The following is a 19,300-nucleotide window of genomic DNA, read 5'->3' as shown; positions in this document are numbered from 1 at the left end:
ATCATATTTTACTGAATTTTTTTGCACATCTACATCTACTATCTACTACATGTCCATCTCTCCGATGTTTTTGGTAAATATCTTGGTCATAAAATGCAGAACTGAGGATACACTAAATACAGCATTCTTCCTTTCTTTTAAAAATAAATAAATAAAATGGCTCTCCAAGAGTATATCAGGCTCTGAAAAGGAGCAGCCTTGCTGATGGAGGGGGTTTACTTGATCTGGTGTAGAAGATAAAAATCTAATAGTTTTTGATAAGTGATCTTAGTGAAAAGTAAATGGGAAGGGCTAAACATTTAAAAGGAAATCCTAGATATGAGCGAGGCATTGAAGGGCTTGATAATCTCTCCATACATCCCTTAGCAAACAGCAAGGCTACATGTATTCCAAGGGAACTAAAATCTTTCCATGTATGCCTGACTTACCAGGAAGCTGCATTTTGTGCAGAGGAAACAGGACAGTTTAGCAAAATATAAAAGCCAGGGTAGACTCTAAAAATGCCCCAAATTTGAAATTTGCTTTTAACCCACACTAAGATCTATTGGTAAAGGTGAAAGCCTTCCTGGTTTGAAATGTTTGAAGACAACATATGATCATTTACAAGGTGAAAGTGTCACCCCTATGAAGCCAAGCAAAAAAGTTGTTAAAGTGGGAGATTTTGCAAAAATACTGAGCATAAACATTAGTGACTGCACCCCATGAGAGAGACAGATTCTTCAAGCTTAGTCCAAGCAATTTAGTAAAACAAATTAATCAACCAACAAGCAAAAGGTAAATAAAAATAAAAACAAGGCAAGGACTGTATTTTAATCATTTTTCTATTCCCATTTCCAGTACTAGTGCTCAAAAACTGTTAGTTAAAGGAAATAATGAGGAGTACCTTCCATAATTCAGTGCTACCATGGCGACTTTCCATCCCTGGTTCTGAAGTCACCACACTACCACCCACTGCAGGCCTGTTTAGACCTGTGCTCTCTTGTAGAACTTTCCTGTATTATGCTGATTTCATTTATTTTATACAAATTATATATATTTAAGATATACAATATGATGATTGATATACCTCTACGTAATGATATAACTACTAAAAACTTAATTTACATATCATCTGCTTACATAGTCACCTTTTGTGCAGTGCTTTGGGGGAGAGAGGGAATAGGAGCATCTGAAATATAGTCTCATAGCAAATTTTCAGTATGCAATACAGTATTATTAATCAAAACCATCACAAATATATCAGAACAACTTTTCAAATAATCTAAACTGAGCAGAAACTGCTTTCTCAGTCTATGAGAAGGAAAGTGAGATTTAGATTTGTCTAAAACTTAAAACCCCTATGACTTCATGTACTCTGTGAATCCAGAACCAAAATTTTGGTGTTAGTTCTAATAAAATTAGCTGATACTGACTTGGTATAATATGGTAGCATATTAGATTGGTTAGAGGGATTATCAAATACTTCCAGCATTGATAGTTGAGGATGAATCTCCTGAATTCAGATATTTATACCTAATCTATTTTTACCTCTTTCTCTCAACCAGTCCTGTTTTAGCACTTATGAGCCAGAAAACATTCCAAATTTTTCATATTCTCAATTATATTTTAATATTGAAGATGAACTCCTAATTTATCTATTGTCAAATATTTTGCCTCATAATGAATGCAGAGAACCTATTACCCAAGTTCTCAAATCCACTTTGGCCTAATGGTGCTTGTAAATAATACATTTGCATAATGAGCAATATTTATAAAAGCCAATTACCGCTAATATGGATGACCTTTTGGCATCAAGTAAGCTAATAACCTTTGAAATATGGACTAAATTACACAGTGCTAAAGCAAAACTTAGGTATAATAGAAACCAGGACCCCTTGTAAACATAAGAATGAAGGTTATTTTCTATTTTGGCTACACTTTTAAAAATGTGTTAATTAGATATGTGATTTGAATTAAAAAATTAATTCTAACTCATTTTCAAAAAAGAATATTAAAAAAAATTGTGTAGAAATGATTAAAACTAGATGTAAGAAGCTTTTTTTTTTCCAAAATAATTTCTCAGGACACAGAATTAACTTTAACATTAAATACTATGATTTAGACATTTTTAAGATATTAATTTGTTAAAGATCATATATACTTTATATCTACAGCCAGATATAAGATTTTGAGGTTTTTACTGATTTCACATGTGCTTAATCTTAGTAATAATGTTTAATCAGGTTGAATTTTTACTTACTTTTTAAAATGGCCAAATTATAAAATAAAAATATAAATAAAATAAAATGGCTAAAATACAGTGTCTGCTTATTAATTCACTATTTTCATAAGCTATAAAACTAACCTATTTCACCTAATGCTAGTAGAACTACAGTTCATTTTACTAAGACACTTTCATTTTTATGCATTATGTTTTAAATTGGTTATTCACAATTGTGTGTGATCTACAATGGCAGCCTGACCATGATGCAAGAGTGTTATAGAACCACAGAACCGTTTGGGTATTCTAACTGGAAAGTATTCATGCAAAATATATTGGAATCTGATTTTTGCTTTACTGCTGCACTCTACTTGAACTATTTTGGAATCGAAATTCAATTATCCAGACAAAAATAACATTCAATTACATATCAAATAATTTTCAGCATCAATAATATTGCTAGGGGCTTGCTGTCTCGGATCAGGTCTAAGCTGGGTAAAATTGTCAAAGTAAAATTATTTTTCAGTTATCCACACACTTCAATTTTCTGCTTTATTTTCACTTCTTTGTGACTTTGTACTCGGGAACCAGAGCTTTCACAATTATTCAGTGATTACTCAGGTCCACCCTTTGTCATGATAGTACAAGCCGTTACTTCATTCCCCATCCATCATTCTGCTATGTAACTTTCTTTATTTTCCTTCCTAGATCAATCACATATATCCAATTTTCTCAACACTTGTCCTTGGCCACAAACAACCAAAATGTGGTGAGTTAATTGCAGTCATTTAATTTTTAAAGATATAGTTATGTGCAAGCCCACTGGGGGACACCTGAATGAATTGGAATTTACTTTGTGAGGAGACATGAGACCAGTAGTAAAGTCACAAGTATACAAAGCCAAGTTTAGCAAGTGTTATCAGTATTAATGTTGAAGGTGATGATATTGGGCCTTATTTTTGATTCCTGACTTAGTGGTAATCATTGCTCAAAGATTTTTACAGAGGAACAGGCATTAAAAAGTTATTTTTATCTGACTCATCTTGAAAAGTATCATGAATAAACTGCCATTTACCCTGCTCTGAAGAAAAGCTGATTTCTATATATAGAACTAAAATGTAAAATATTTCTGGAGATAAGTCAAATAATTTTACTTGAAAGCAACAATAATGTAATGACAAAGGAATTTCTGATAAAATTATAAGGTATCTACATTAGAAAATCAAAAGTCCCAAAAACAAGATCAAAACTGTTCTGGATATTGAAACATGTGAAGATGTACTCAGGCAGTGCTAGCTGCATCCACAGAGGGCAAAAGAAACCTATCGCAAACCAATTGCTACAGCAAACATATTATTATTGGTGGAAATACTGTTTAATAAACAAACATAACCATGACATAACTAATCAGAAGAAGAAAAGTATAACAGCTAATGCCACACATTTACTTATAGTCATATGCATATTTAAAGATCTCAGTCTTCTGTTTTAAAGCTGGGATGTAAACATTGTCATGGGCACATTTCTTCTCCAGGAGGAATAGGGAATTTTGATAGAGAATTATCAAAAGGAGAAATTCAGGACAAAAGATGATGTCAGGCCAATAATTCTTCAGGCCAACAGGCTTCTTCAATAGTTTTTTTTTTTAAAAAAAAACTCAAATATACCTCGTATAACACATCTATGTATAGTATAAGACCTATTGTGAATGACTTTTGTGGATTATTCTTCATATCCTTACGTTTTCGCAAGGCTTAGGTTTTAACTGTCAAAAAAAGCCTTGTACAATGTGTTGAAAAATATACAGTCTACATTGAAAATAGTAGGTGATGATGTTAGTAGTTTTATTTTTGCCCCAAACCCTTTTTTTTTCTGCTCATTTCTCAATTTTGTAACTTTTCAGATTGCCCAACTTTTTAAGCTCGAGGTCAGTAGGCTGAAATGCTGCAAAGACAGCTAACTTATAACTCAAAGCCTGAAGACTATATCATACTCTCTCAAAGAGATCAAACGTCTTTAAAAACTCCGCTGAAGGGAAGAGGGGAAAAATGGGTCAAAAGTTTTGCGTTTGTGCTATTTTCAGTGAAAACATCCCTATTATCTAAAACCTCTAACCAGCAGTTAGCTATCAATTCAGCAAGAGTCACTCCATGACTAAGAGCAAAACATAAGGATCATCCCACAGTAAAGGAAGCTTTATTCATTGGTGTTAGTGAACACTCATAGCTAGTATAGCATTAGGCACTAAAGGCCACATTCTGCACTGCAAACTCCTCCCTAGTCTCCTGGAGCTATATCCTCATTCCTTAAAGCTTCCTCCCACACATATCAACACCCAAAGTCTTTTCTCCACAGTTTTGTTCTTTTTAAACTTTGTATTGAAATGTAAGGTAGAAAATGTGGAAGTAATCTTTGAAGTACAATTTACAGATAACTTGCCTGATCAGTTATCACAAAGTACTCTTGTACAGTATCTGGATAATAACAGAATATTCCAACATCCCAGAAATGGAACACGTTAAAAATAAAACTTTCTCCAAGTTTGCTACTATGAGTAATAAAGGTGATTATTTTAGGATCTGTTAGTTATATTTTGGGTTTTTTCCAAATTTGTTCAGAAATCAGTCTAGACAGATATTTTTCTGAACACCCCTCACAGACTCTAACTGCTTGTGGGCATCTGATTTCTAGCCTGACTTGGAACTAGAATATATACATAACTAATGAAACCTGAATAAATTCTGTATATGTGCCAACATCAATTTCCTGATGTTGCTGTTGTACTATGAGGAAACTGCGTCAAGTGTGCAAGGGACTTCCCACTACATTCTTTGGCAATTTCTTGTGAGTCTTCAATTATTTCAAAACAAAAATTTAAAAGAGTAATTCCAAATTTCTGAATGTTATTTTAATGAAACTCTTCTAGTCTGGTTATTGTACAATGATATTGTATTGACTGAACATAGTGATCACGTTACTTATATTAAAATTAATAATGACGTAATAGTTACTGTGTTTACCTTGTGCCAAATATCTCTATGGATGATTACTTTTTTAAAAAATTTTTAAATTTTTATTTTTAAAAAACATATAATATAACCAATAGCATGGAGGACAAGGGGCGTTAGAGAGGAGTAGGGAATTTGGGTAAATTGGAAGGGGAGGTGAACCATGAGAGACTATGGACTCTGAAAAACAGTCTGAGGGGTTTGAAGTGGCGGGGGGTGGGAGGTTGGGGTACCAGGTGGTGGGTATTATAGAGGGCACAGCTTGCATGGAGCACTGGGTGTGGTGAAAAAATAATGAATACTGTTTTTCTGAAAATAAATAAATTGGGAGAAAAAAAAAAAAAAACATATAATATATTTTTATCCCCAGGGGTACAGGTCTGTGAATCGCCAGGTTTACACACTTCACAGCACTCACCATAGCACATATGCTCCCCAATGTCTGTAACCACACCCCCCTTCTCCCAACCCCCCTCCCCCCAGTAACCCTTAGTTGTTTTGTGAGATTAAGAGTCACTTATGGTTTTTCTCCCTCCCAAACCCATCTTGTTTCATTTATTCTTTGCCTACCCCCTTAACCCCCCATGTTGTATTTCCACTTCCTCATATCAGAGAGATCATATGATAGCTGTCTTTCTTTGCTTGACTTATTTCGCTAAGCATGATACCCGCTGGCTCCATCCATGTTGTCGCAAATGGCAAGATTTCATTTCTTTTGATGGCTCCATAGTATTCCATTGTGTATATATACCACTTCTTCTTTATCCATTCATCTGTTGATGGACATCTAGGTTCTTTCCATAGTTTGGCTATTGTAGACATTGCTGCTATAAACATTCGGGTACACGTGCCCCTTCGGATCACTACGTTTGTATCTTTAGGGTAAATATCCAGTAGTGCAATTGCTGGGTCATAGGGTAGTTCTATTTTCAACATTTTGAGGAACCTCCATGCTGTTTTCCAGAGTGGTTGCACCAGCTTACATTCCCACCAACAGTGCAGGAGGGTTCCCCTTTCTCTGCATCCTCGCCAGCATCTGTCATTTCCTGACTTGTTGATTTTAGCCATTCTGACTGGTGTGAGGTGATATCTCATTGTGGTTTTGATTTGTATTTCCCTGATGCCGAGTGATATGGAGCACTTTTTCATGTGTCTGTTGGCCATCTGGATGTCTTCTTTGCAGAAATGTCTGTTCATGTCCTCTGCTCATTTCTTGATTGGATTATTTGTTCTTTGGGTTTTGAGTTTGCTAAGTTCTTTATAGATTTTAGACACTAGCCCTTTATCTGATATGTGGTTTGCAAATATCTTCTCCCATTCTGTAAGTTGTCTTTTGGGTTTGTTAACTGTTTCCTTTGCTGTGCAAAAAATTTTGATCTTGATAAAATCCCAATAGTTCATTTTTGCCCTAGCTTCCCTTGCCTTTGGCAATGTTCCTAGGAAGATGTTGCTGCAGCTGAGGTTGAAGAGGCTGCTGCCTGTGTTCTCCTCAAGGATTTTGATGGATTCCTTTCTCACATTGAGGTCCTTCATCCATTTTGAGTCTATTTTCCTGTGTGGTATAAGGAAATGGTCCAATTTCATTTTTCTGCATGTGGCTGTCCAATTTTCCCAACACCATTTATTGGAGAGGCTGTCTTTTTTCCATTGGACATTCTTTCCTGTTTTGTCGAAGATTAGTTGAGCATAGAGTTGAGGTTCTATTTCTGGGCTCTCTATTCTGTTCCATTGATCTATGTGTCTGTTTTTGTGCCAGTACCATGCTTTCTTGAGGATGACAGCTTTGTAATAGAGCTTGAAGCCCAGAATTGTGATGCCACCAACTTTGGCTTTCTTTTCAATATTCCTTTGGCTATTCGAGGTCTTTTCTGGTTCCATATAAATTTTAGGATTATTTGTTCCATTTCTTTGAAAAGGATGGTTGTTACCTTGATAGGAATTGCATTAAATGTGTAGATTGCTTTAGGTAGCATAGACATTTTCAAAATATTTATTCTTCCAATCCAGGAGCATGGAACATTTTCCATTTCTTTGTGTCTTCCTCAATTTCTTTCATGAGTACTTTATAGTTTTCTGAGTATAGATTCTTTGCCTCCTTGGCTAAGTTTATTCCTGGGTATCACCTGGTTTTGGGTGCAATTGTAAATGGGATTGATTCCTTAATTTCTCTTTCTTCTGTCTTGTTGTTGGTGTAGAGAAATGCAACTGATTTCTGTACATTGATTTTATATCCTGACACTTTACTGAATTCCTGTACAAGTTCTAGCAGTGATGGAGTGGAGCCTTTTGGGTTTTCCACATATAGTATCATATCATCTGTGAAGAGTGATAGTTTGACTTCTTCTTTGCCAATTTGGATGCCGTTAATTTCCTTTTGTTGTCTGATTGCTGAGGCTAGGACTTCTAGTACTATGTTGAATAGCAGTGGTGATAATGGACATCCCGGCTGTGTTCCTGGCCTTAGCGGAAAATCTTTTAGTTTCTCTCCATTGAGAATGATATTTGCAGTGGGTTTTTTCATAGATGGCTTTGATAATATTGAGGTATGTGCCCTCTATCCCTACACTTTGAAGAGTTTTGATCAGGAAGGGATGCTATACTTTGTCAAATGCTTTTTCAGCATCTATTGAGAGTATCATATGGTTCTTGTTCTTTCTTTTATTAATGTGTTGTATGACATTGATTGATTTGTGGATGTTGAACCAACCTTGCATCCCTGGAATAAATCCCACTTGGTTGTGGTGAATGATCCTTTTAATGTACTGTTGAATCCTATTGGCTAGTATGTTGGTGAGAATTTTCACATCTGTGTTCATCAAGGATATTGGTCTGTAGTTCTCTTTTTTGATGGGATCCTTATCTGGTTGTGAGATCAAGGTGATGCTGGCCTCATAAAATGAGTTTGGAAGTTTTCCTTCCATTTCTATTTTTTGGAACAGTTTCCGGAGAATAGGAATTAGTTCTTCTATAAATGTTTGGTAGAATTCCCCCGGGAAGTCATCTGGCCCTGGAATTTTGTTTGTTTGGAGATTTTTGATGACTGTTTCAATCTCCTTACTGGTTATGGATCTGTTCAAGCTTTCTATTTCTTCCTGGTTCAGTTGTGGTAGTTTGTATGTCTCTAGGAATGCATCCATTTCTTCCAGATTGTCAAATTTGTTTGTGTAGAGTTGCTCATAATATGTTTTTATAATTGTTTGTATTTCTTTGGTGTCAGTTGTGATCTCTCCTCTTTCATTCATGATTTTATTTATTTGGGTCCTTTCTCTTTTCTTTTTGGTAAGTCTGGCCATGGGTTTATCAATCTTATTAATTCTTTCAAAGAACCAGCTCCTAGTTTTGTTGATTTGTTCTATTGTTCTTTTGGTTTCTATTCCATTGATTTCTGCTCTGATCTTTATGATTTCTCTTCTCCTGCTGGGTTTAGGGTTTCTTTCTTGTTCTTTCTCCAGCTCCTTTAGGTGTAGGGTTAGGTTGTGTACCTGAGACCTTTCTTCTTTCTTGAGAAAGGCTTGTACCACTATATATTTTCCTCTCAGGACTGCCTTTGTTGTGTCCCACAGATTCTGAACCGTTGTGTCTTCATTATCATTTGTTTCCATGAATTTTTTCAATTCTACTTTAATTTCCTGGTTGACCCATTCATTCTTTTGAAGGATGCTGTTTAGTCTCCATGTATTTGGGTTCTTTCCAAATTTCCTCTTGTGATTGAGTTCCAGCTTCAGAACATTGTGGTCTGAAAATATGAAGGGAATGATCCCAATCTTTTGATACCAGCTGAGGCCTGATTTAGGACTGAGGATGTGATCTATTCTGGAGAATGTTCCATGTGCACTAGAGAAGAATGTGTATTCTGTTGCTTTGGGATGAAATGTTCTGAATATATCTGTGATGTCCATCTGGTCCAGTGTGTCATTTAAGGCCTTTATTTCCTTGTTGATCTTTGCTTGGATGATCTGTCCATTTCAGTGAGGGGGTGTTAAAGTCCCCTACTATTATTGTATTATTGTTGATGTGTTTCTTTGATTTTGTTATTAATTGGTTTATATAGTTGGCTGCTCCCACGTTGGGGGCATAGATATTTTAAATTGTTAGATCTTCTTGTTGGACAGATCCTTTGAGTATGATATCGTGTCCTTCCTCATCTCTTATTATAGTCTTTTGCTTAAAATCTAATTGATCTGATATAAGGCTTGCCACTCCTGCTTTCTTCTGATGTCCATTAGCATGGTAAATTGTTTTCCACCCCCTCACTTTAAATTATCTGGAGGTGTCTTCGAGTTTAAAATGAGTTTCTTGTGGGCAGAATATAGATGGGTTTTGGTTTTTTTTATCCATTCTGATACCCTGTGTTTTTTGATTGGAGCCTTTAGCCCATTAACGTTCATATTGAGAGATATGAATTTGGGCCATTGTATTGCCTGTAAGGTGACTGTTACTGAATATTGTCTCTGTTCCTTTCTGATCAACTACTTTTAGGCTCTCTCTTTGCTTAGAGGACCCCTTTCAATATTTCCTGTAGAGCTGGTTTGGTGTTTGCAAATTCTTTCAGTTTTTGTTTGTCCTGGAAGCTTTTAATCTCTCCTTCTATTTTCAATGATAGCCTAGCTGGATATAGCATTCTTGGCTGCATGTTTTTCTCATTTAGTGCTCTGAATATATCATGCCTGCTCTTTCTGGCCTGCCAGGTCTCTGTGGATAAGCCTGCTGCCAATCTAATATTTTTACCATTGTATGTTACAGACTTCTTTTCCCGGGCTGCTTTCAGGTTTTTCTCTTTGTCACTAAGACTTGTAAATTTTACTATTAGATGACGGAGTGTGGACCTATTCTTATTGATTTTGAGGGGCGTTCTCTGCACCTCCTGGATTTTGATGCTTGTTCCCTTTGCCATAGTGAGGAAATTCTCTCCAATAATTCTCTCCAGTATGCCTTCTGCTCCCCTCTCTCTTTCTTCTTCTTCTGGAATCCAAGTATTCTAATGCTGTTCTGTCTTATGGTGTCACTTATCTCTCGAATTCTCCCCTCGTGGTCCAGTAGCTATTTGTCCCTCTTTTGCTCAGCTTCTTTATTCTCTGTCATTTGGTCTTCTATATCGCTAATTCTTTCTTCTGCCTCATTTATACTAGCAGTGAGAGCCTCCATTTTTTATTGCACCTCACTGATAGCTTTTTTGATTTCAACTTGGTTAGATTTTAATTCTTTTATTTCTCCAGAAAGGGCTTTTATATCTCCCAAGAGGGTTCCCTAATATCATCCATGCCTTTTTCGAACCCGGCTAGAACCTTGAGGATAGTCATTCTGAACTCTAGATCTGACATATTACCAATGTCTGTATTGATTAGGTCCCTAGCCTTCGGTACTGCCTCTTGTTCTTTTTTCTGTGGGGAATTTTTCCACCTTGTCATTTTGTCCAGATAATAGTATATGAAGGAGCAAGTAATATACTAAAAGGGTGGCAACAACCCCAGGAAAATATGCTTTAACCAAATCAGAAGAGATCCCAAATCGTGAGGGGGGAGAAAGGGGACAAAAAGAGGTTCAGAAAAAAAAAAAAAAAAAAAGAAGCAATTTAAAAAAGAAAACAAATAAAGAAAAAGTATACAAAAGAAAAAATATATATATTAGATAAACTAGTTAAAAAATGTTAAAAAAGAAAAGGGTAAAAGTTAAAAAAAATTTAGCACAAGAAGAGAAAAAAATTGAAAAAGAAAAAAAAATGTTAAATTAACTACAAGACTAAAGAATCATGGGGAGAAAGCCATGAGTTCCGTGCTTTGCTTTCTCCTCCTCTGGATTTCCGCTGCTTTCCTTGGTATTGAAACTGCACTCCTTGGTAGGTGAACTTGGTCCCAGCTGGATTTCTTGTTGATCTTCTGGGGAGGGGCCTGCTATAGTGATTCTCAAGTGTCTTTGCCCCAGGTGGAATTGCACCGCCATTACCAGGGGCCGGGCTGAGTGATCCGCTCGGGTTTGTTTTCGGTAGCTTTTGTTTCCTGAGTGCTTTCCGTAGAGTTCTGCAGGAAGGGATTGAAAATGGTGGCCTCCAAATCTCTGGCCTGGAGGAGCCCAGAGCCGGTGGCCCCACTCCTCAGTGCACCCTCAGAGAACAGCGACCAATTACTCCCCTCTCCGTGGCCTCTGGCCGCACTCCGAGCTCACCAAGCCTGAGACCAGTTCAAGGTAACCCCGAGCTGGGAGCTCACTCCTCAGCTCTGTCTCTGTAGCTGGCTTCCCTGTTCTAATACCTGTAAGCTCTGTGACACTCAGACATCCCCGATCCTTCTGTGGGCCTGCGGGAACTGAGGCCACACTGACCCCACGTGGGCTTCACCCCAGTTTTGCCTCTAGAGCGATATCCCTCAGCTGAACAGACTTTTAAAAGTCCTGATTTTGTGCTCTGTTGCTCCACCACTTGCTGGGAGCCAGCCCCTCCCCCCAGGGTCTATCTTCCCATCGCCTTGGATTCATTTCTCCGCCAGTCCTACCTTTCAGAAAGTGGTTGATTTTCTGTTTCTAGAATTGCTGTTCTTTTTCTCTTTGATCTGCCATTGGATTTGTAGGTGTTTGCAATCTTTAGATTAGCTATCTAGCTGATCTCCTGCTACCTGAAGTAGTCTCAGCCTGCTACTTCTCTGCCATCTTGACCCCTCCCTCAATGATTACCTTTTTTTAAAAAAAAGGTTTTATTTATTTATTTGACAGAGAAAGAGAGACAGTGAGAGAGGGAACACAAGCAGGGGGAATGGGAGAGGGAGAAGCAGGCTTCTCACTGAGCAGGGAGCCCAATGTGGGGCTTGATCCCAGGACCCTGGGATCATGACCTGAGCCAAAGGCAGTCACTTAACTGACTGAGCCACCCAGGTGCCCCTGGATGATTGGTTTCAATACTCACAAGATACTTGGAGTTAAGTGTTTTTACAGAACTGAGGTATAGAGACATCGAATATCTAAGATCACTAACTAGTAAATTGCAGTGCCTGAATTTAAACTCATTTAGGCCAAGTACCATTATGTCATAGGTAACATTATCCCAATCATATAGTTACCAGACACACCAGATAAACTGCTCTGAAGACAGGCAGTCATCCAAACAGTATGATTTCTTGATCCTGGCTCTCATCTTTCTTATAGGACAGCACCTTGCTGATTATAACCTGAATGTAAATTAAATCCTGACTTTAGCTTGGCATGTCAAATAATATCTGTTTTCATTAAGTCCTGATCTCTGTCAAGGCTTATGGCATTTTATGCTCTACTATCACTGTAGAGAAAAATAAACAATTATAGTGTAAAAGGTATAGAATGAGATTAGGGGAAATAAGAAACTTGAAGCAAAGTATTTCTGAAATATAGAAATACAGTGATTTATGTTTTATTATCATTTAAAATATAAGCAAAAATAAAGTTTGTAAAATACAATAGGAATTTTCCTATAAAATCTGGCTATTTTCTATTGCTTAAAAATATTCCAATTTTTTCTAATTTGACAATAGTATAGACACTAATTTTAGTCATGTTCCTGAAAGTTTATGAATAATGCAATAAGTAACTATTTTTAATCCATGTTTGTTTGCCAAGAAAATGTTAAAAAGTACTTTGAATGCTTACATATTCAAATATATACATTTCTATTATGAGAAGAATCCAAAAGCATTGTGTTCATACTAAATTGTGCATTTCACAAAATTGAAAAGATTACCAATGATTACTATTATGTGTTTACATGTTTATGCACACTTTTGTATGCATAAGTATGTAATTTTAGAAACATTATAATTTGGGAAAAATAATTTTGTTTAGAGCTTTGAGCATAGTATAGATAATGCTCAGTGGTTGATGTTCAATAAAGATTTGAATACATAAAATAATTACAAAGAAATAAATTCTAATATTTGGAATAATCAAAGGAGATAACAAACTACTAGAATTTTATACCTAGTGAAAGCAACAATATTTCAAACTAAGTTTTGTTTTTAACAAAACTGGAGAGAATTGGTAACATTATAGACTTCAGGATAAAACTTGAACTACTAAGTCCATGCTAAGTTACATATCAGCGTATTTTTTTTCAAAGATCCAAAATCACTTTTATTGAATCACAACCATCTTCCAGGAGTATGAAATTCCAATTATAATGTCAATTATTAGTAATTTCCTTTGCCTTATATAGAACATCTCACTGATTCATGAAATCCAGTATTTAGATAACTATTCCTTTCCTGAGGAATGATAACCAATCTATGTATCCAATAAAGATGACATTCTAGAGAAGTGAATTTGGAAAGCTAATTTCAAAATTAATGACCCAGTAATTATGTTAAAAGATTATTCCATGAAGTATAAATTTGTATGCTGACTCATAAGTAAAATAGCAATTGTTAGGTCATGGTACATGTTTGTATTTAGGAAAATTGAGATAGTTAAAATAAGCAACTTTTGTAGGGGTGCTTGGATGGCACAGGTCATAGTTTTGGGACCTTGGGATCAAGCCCCACATTGAGGAGCCTGTTTCTTCCTCTGCCTCTCCCCCCACTGCCCCTGTTCATGTGCTCTCTCTCTCTCTCTCCCATAAATAAATAAAATCTTTTTTTAATGAAAGGAGTCAATTTTGTAATAGTTTTGGAGAAAAACTTCATTAATAGGCATAGAAAAAAATTTAAAAATTAAATTCAGATTAGTGAGTGATCCAATATACTTTTAATTTTAATTAAAATTTGCTATTGTTATTACCAGTCAAGCTATACTTTTCCTACTAATTCAAGATCTCTTATTATATACCATCATCACCCTTTCCACAAATGATTTTTTAAATACTTCATTCTCATATTTTGTTTCCTTCAAATAAATGTACTTTGAAACATTTTTCCATGTTAATTCCTTTTTTAAAAATTTATATATTTTTTTAGATTTTATTTATTTATTTCACAGAGATCACAAGTAGACAGAGAGGCAGGCTGAGGTGGGGGGGTGGGGGAAGTAGGCTCCCCGCTGAGGGTAGATCCTGATGGGGGGACTCGATCCCAGGACCCTAGGACCATGACCTAAACCGAAGGCAGAGGCTTAACCCACTGAGCCAACCAGGAGCCCCCCTTTTTAAAAAAAAATTTTAAAGATTTTATTTATTTGTTTGGAGAGAGAGAGAGAGTGGGATGAGGGGCAGAGGAAAGAAGAAAGTCAGAGGAAGAGAAAGAATCTCGAGAAGACTCCAGACAGCATTGACCCTGACATGAGGCTTGATCTCATGACCCTGAGATCATGACCTGAGCTGAAATCAAGAGTTGGATGCTTAATTGACTGAGCTACCCAGGCATCCCCCTTATTAATTTTTTATTTGATTATAGTTGACAATTTTGCATTACTTTCAGGTATACAACATGATGATTCAACTTCTCTATATGTTATGCTATGCTCACTACTAGTGTAGCTACCTTCTGTCCCAACAGAATACTGCACAACATTATTGACTATATTCGTTATGCTGTGCCTTTTATTCCTGTGGCTTATTCATTCCATAACTGGAAGCCTATATTTCCCACTGTCTTCACCCTTTTAGCCCATCCTCCCACCTCCCGCTCTTTTGACAACCATCGATTTGTTCTGTGTATTTACACTCCTCATTCTGCTTTTGGTTAGTTATCCTTTTTTTTTTTCTAGATTCCACATATGAATAAAATCATAAGGCATTTATCTTTCTCAGTCTGACCGATTTTACACAGCATAATGTATCTCCTAGGTGCATCCATGTTATCTCAACTAGCATGATCTCATCCTTCTTATGACCGCATCACATTCCAGTGTGTGCATGTTTGTGTGTGTGTGTACATACTGCACCTTCACAACTTCCTTATCCATTGTCTATCTGTGGACAGTTAGGCATTGCAGTGATCAGGTTCAAAACAGTCATTTGACCCAAAACATATTTCTTGCTCTTTTACCACAAAAAAAAAAGTATCCCTGTACTTTAAAGTTCAAGTCAACAATAATAGCTCATAGGTAAGATCACTTATAAGCAAGGCATTGTACCAAATCACCTCACCCCTGTCAAAATGGCTAAAAGCAACAACACAGAAAATAACAGATGTTGACAAGGATGCAGAAAAAGGGAATTATCTTAACTGTTGATGGGAATGCAAACTAGTACAGCCACTCGGGAAAAACAGTACGGGGGTTCCTCAAAAAGTTAAAAGTAGAGTTACCCTATGACCCAGTAATTGCACTACTAGGTATTTAACTTAAGGATACAAAAATACTGATTTGAAAACACACATGCACCCTGATTGATATCTATAGCAGCCTCATCAATAACAGCCAAATTATGGAAGGAGCCCAAATGTTCATCAAATAATGAATGGATAAAGAAAATGTGTAAACAAGGGAATATCACTCAGCCATGAAAAGAATGAAATCTTTCCATTTGCAATGGCATAGATGGAGTTAGATGGAGCTAGAGTATATTATGCTAAGTTAAATAAGTCAGTCAGAGAAAAGCAAATACCATATGATTTCACTTATATGTGGAATTTAAGAAACAAAACAGATGAATATAGGGAAAGGGGGAAAAAAGAGAAGGAGGAAAACTATAAGAGAGTCTTAACTATAGAAAACAATCTGAGGGTTGATGGAGGAGAGGTGGGCTTGGGTGAGGGATGGGATAAATTAATGATGCGTATTAAGGAAGGCACTTGTGATGAGCACTGGATATTATATGTATGTGATGAATCACTGAATTCTACTCTTGAAACCAGTATTACACTGTATGCTAACTAACTAGAATTTAAATAAAAACTTGAAATAAACACACAAAAACATTTATCCAAATTATCATTTTTAAGTTTCTAATATAGTAGATAAATTATCAATCTTACTTCACAAATAAGGAAACTTGGGGTTTGGAAAAGCTAAGTAACTTGCCCAAAACCTAACCGGTAGGGAGTTGTGGGGCTAGACTATGTAAGAATTCTGACTATCAGCTCTGGAGATATTCTAAAGAAGCCCTGATACTACATGGAATGGGAGGAGTTTCAGTCATCCTCACCAAATCTTCAGACATGAAAATAAAAGCAACTTGGTTTTCCAAAACCAGAGCAGCTGCTTACCAGGCCAGTAAGTAACCACACTGAATGTCACACAGAGATGAGTAATTTTCTTGCTGAGCCCTTCCCAAATTCCTGACTCATAAAATCATGAGAGCAAAGAAAATATAAACTCCAAAGGAGTTCAACATCAAGCCAGTCATCTCAATTCCTGAAGGCCATTTAAGCACCAAGAATTTCCAAGTAAAATGTAGAAAATCTTTTTTTCTGTTGCTAAAACGATTTAATTTTTCTGAATCCATCTAATGTTATAAAAGAGGAAGTTTTCTGAACTGAGAGGTAGTGCAAGTAGGATTGAGACATAGGTGTGGGAGTTGTTTGCTCCTGGTAGAATGTCCTTAACCACCAGGAGTATTGGTCCACATCTCAAGTTTTAAACAACTGAGAAAATAACCTAATACATTTCAAGATCTACCTGTCATTCTAAATTCAAAGATTAGAAAAGATTGCCTAAACCATTATTAATGACAAGTCTGAGGAGCAATTAAGAGCATAGACTTTGAACTCAGACAGTATTGTGTTGGAATCCCACTTATGTTACTCATTGCCCAAAATTCTGGTCCTTAGTTTTCTCACTTGATAACAAAGATAGTTGGAACTAATATTTATTTATTTTTTTAAAACACATTAATGAACAAGTGCTAGGCATTATTGTATGGTATGTATAGAGCATACAGTAGTAAACACATCAGATAAAACAAGTGGAACTTAAATTCTTTCTAGGGAAACAGACAATATATAGAAAGTAAATAGTGCTATGGAGAATAAGCAGAGACAAAGATCTGGGAGTGTAGAGTGTTGAAATTTTAAGAGGTATTTAGGGGAGCCCATGTTGAGAATGTGACGTTTGAACAATGCATGGAAGGAGATGAGGGAAGGCACCATCAGGTTCCTATTTTTTATTTTATTTTATTTTTCCCCAATTTATTTATTTCCAGAAAAACAGTATTCATTATTTTTTCACCACACCCAGTGCTCCATGCAAGCTGTGCCCTCTATAATACCCACCACCTGGTACCCCAACCTCCCACCCCCCCCCACCACTTCAAACCCCTCAGATTGTTTTTCAGAGTCCATAGTCTCTCATGGTTCACCTCCCCTTCCAATTTACCCAAAAGCACATACCCTCCCCAATGTCCATAACCCTACCCCCCTTCTCCCAACCGACCTCCCCCGAGCAACCTACAGTTTGTTTCATGAGATTAAGAGTCACTTATGGTTTGTCTCCCTCCCTATCCCATCTTGTTCATGGATTCTTCTCCTACCCACTTAAGCCCCCATGTTGCATCACCACTTCCTCATATCAGGGAGATCATATGATAGTTGTCTTTCTCCGCTTGACTTATTTCGCTAAGCATGATACACTCTAGTTCCATCCATGTTGTCGCAAATGGCAAGATTTCATTTCTTTTGATGGCTGCATAGTATTCCATTGTGTATATATACCACTTCTTCTTTATCCATTCATCTGTTGATGGACATCTAGGTTCTTTGCATAGTTTGGCTATTGTAGACATTGCTGCTATAAACATTCGGGTGCACGTGCCCCTTTGGATCACTACGTTTGTATCTTTAGGGTAAATTCCCAGTAGTGCAATTGCTGGGTCATAGGGCAGTTCTATTTTCAACATTTTGAGGAACCTCCATGCTGTTTTCCAGAGTGGTTGCACCAGCTTACATTCCCACCAACAGTGTAGGAGGGTTCCCCTTTCTCTGCATCCTCGCCAGCATCTGTCATTTCCTGACTTGTTGATTTTAGCCATTCTGACTGGTGTGAGGTGATATCTCATTGTGGTTTTGATTTGTATTTCCCTGATGCCGAGTGATATGGAGCACTTTTTCATGTGTCTGTTGGCCATCTGGATGTCTTCTTTGCAGAAACATCTGTTCATGTCCTCTCCCCATTTCTTGATTGATTATTTGTTCTTTGGGTGTTGAGTTTGCTAAGTTCTTTATAGATTTTGGACACTAGTCCTTTATCTGATATGTCGTTTGCAAATATCTTCTCCCATTCTGTCAGTTGTCTTTTGATTTTGATATTGAAAAAGAAAGCCAAAGTTGGTGGCATCACAATTCCAGACTTCAAGCTTTATTACAAAGCTGTCATCATCAAGAAAGCATGGTACTGGCACAAAAACAGACACATAGACCAATGGAACAGAATAGAGATCCCAGAAATAGACCCTCAACTCTATGGTCAACTAATCTTTGACAAAGCAGGAAAGAATGTCCAATGGAAAAAAGACAGCCTCTTTAATAAATGGTGTTGGGAAAATTGGACAGCCACGTGCAGAAAAATGAAATTGGACCATTTCCTTACACCACACACAAAAATAGACTCAAAATGGATTAAGGACCTCAATGTGAGAAAGGAATCCATCAAAATCCTTGAGGAGAACACAGGCAGCAACCTCTTCGACCTCAGCCACAGCAACATCTTCCTAGGAACATCGCCAAAGGCAAGGGAAGCAATGGCAAAAATGAACTTTAGGGATTTCATCAAGAGCAAAAGCTTTTGCACAGCAAAGGAAACAGGTTCCTATTTTTTAGAAAAATGCATTCTAGCTAGAAAGAACAGTAAGTGTGAAGACCTAGAGTTAGGATGTATGAGCACTCCATTACTGAGCACTGGCACCAGGTATATTGTGAACAGAGAGGTACAGAAGATCTGCACACGTTTTTGTTACTAGAGTTACCAAAATTTTATTTTTCTGCAAAATATATAAAAACAAATAATACATGGGTCTTGGGGGGGTATTTGGAAAAAAACTAAGGAATATCCTGACATTACAGAAAAATAGTATATTATGTTTTATTTATTCTAATACATATCATTTTGATCTATTTTTAGATGTCTAAAACTGGGATTCGGAGAATAATAAATGTATTAAGAAATTTTATAATTTAATTGACTTTTTTTCTTCCTTAGTCCTACAAAGACAGGGTGTCTCAGTGTTGATGGCATTGAGGGTTCAATAAAATAGGGTAGCTATGCA

This window comes from Neovison vison, chromosome 13 (assembly GCF_020171115.1).
Source record: "Neovison vison isolate M4711 chromosome 13, ASM_NN_V1, whole genome shotgun sequence".
Classification (NCBI taxonomy): Eukaryota; Metazoa; Chordata; class Mammalia; order Carnivora; family Mustelidae; genus Neogale; species Neogale vison.
Note: the sequence above shows the minus strand (reverse complement) of the source record.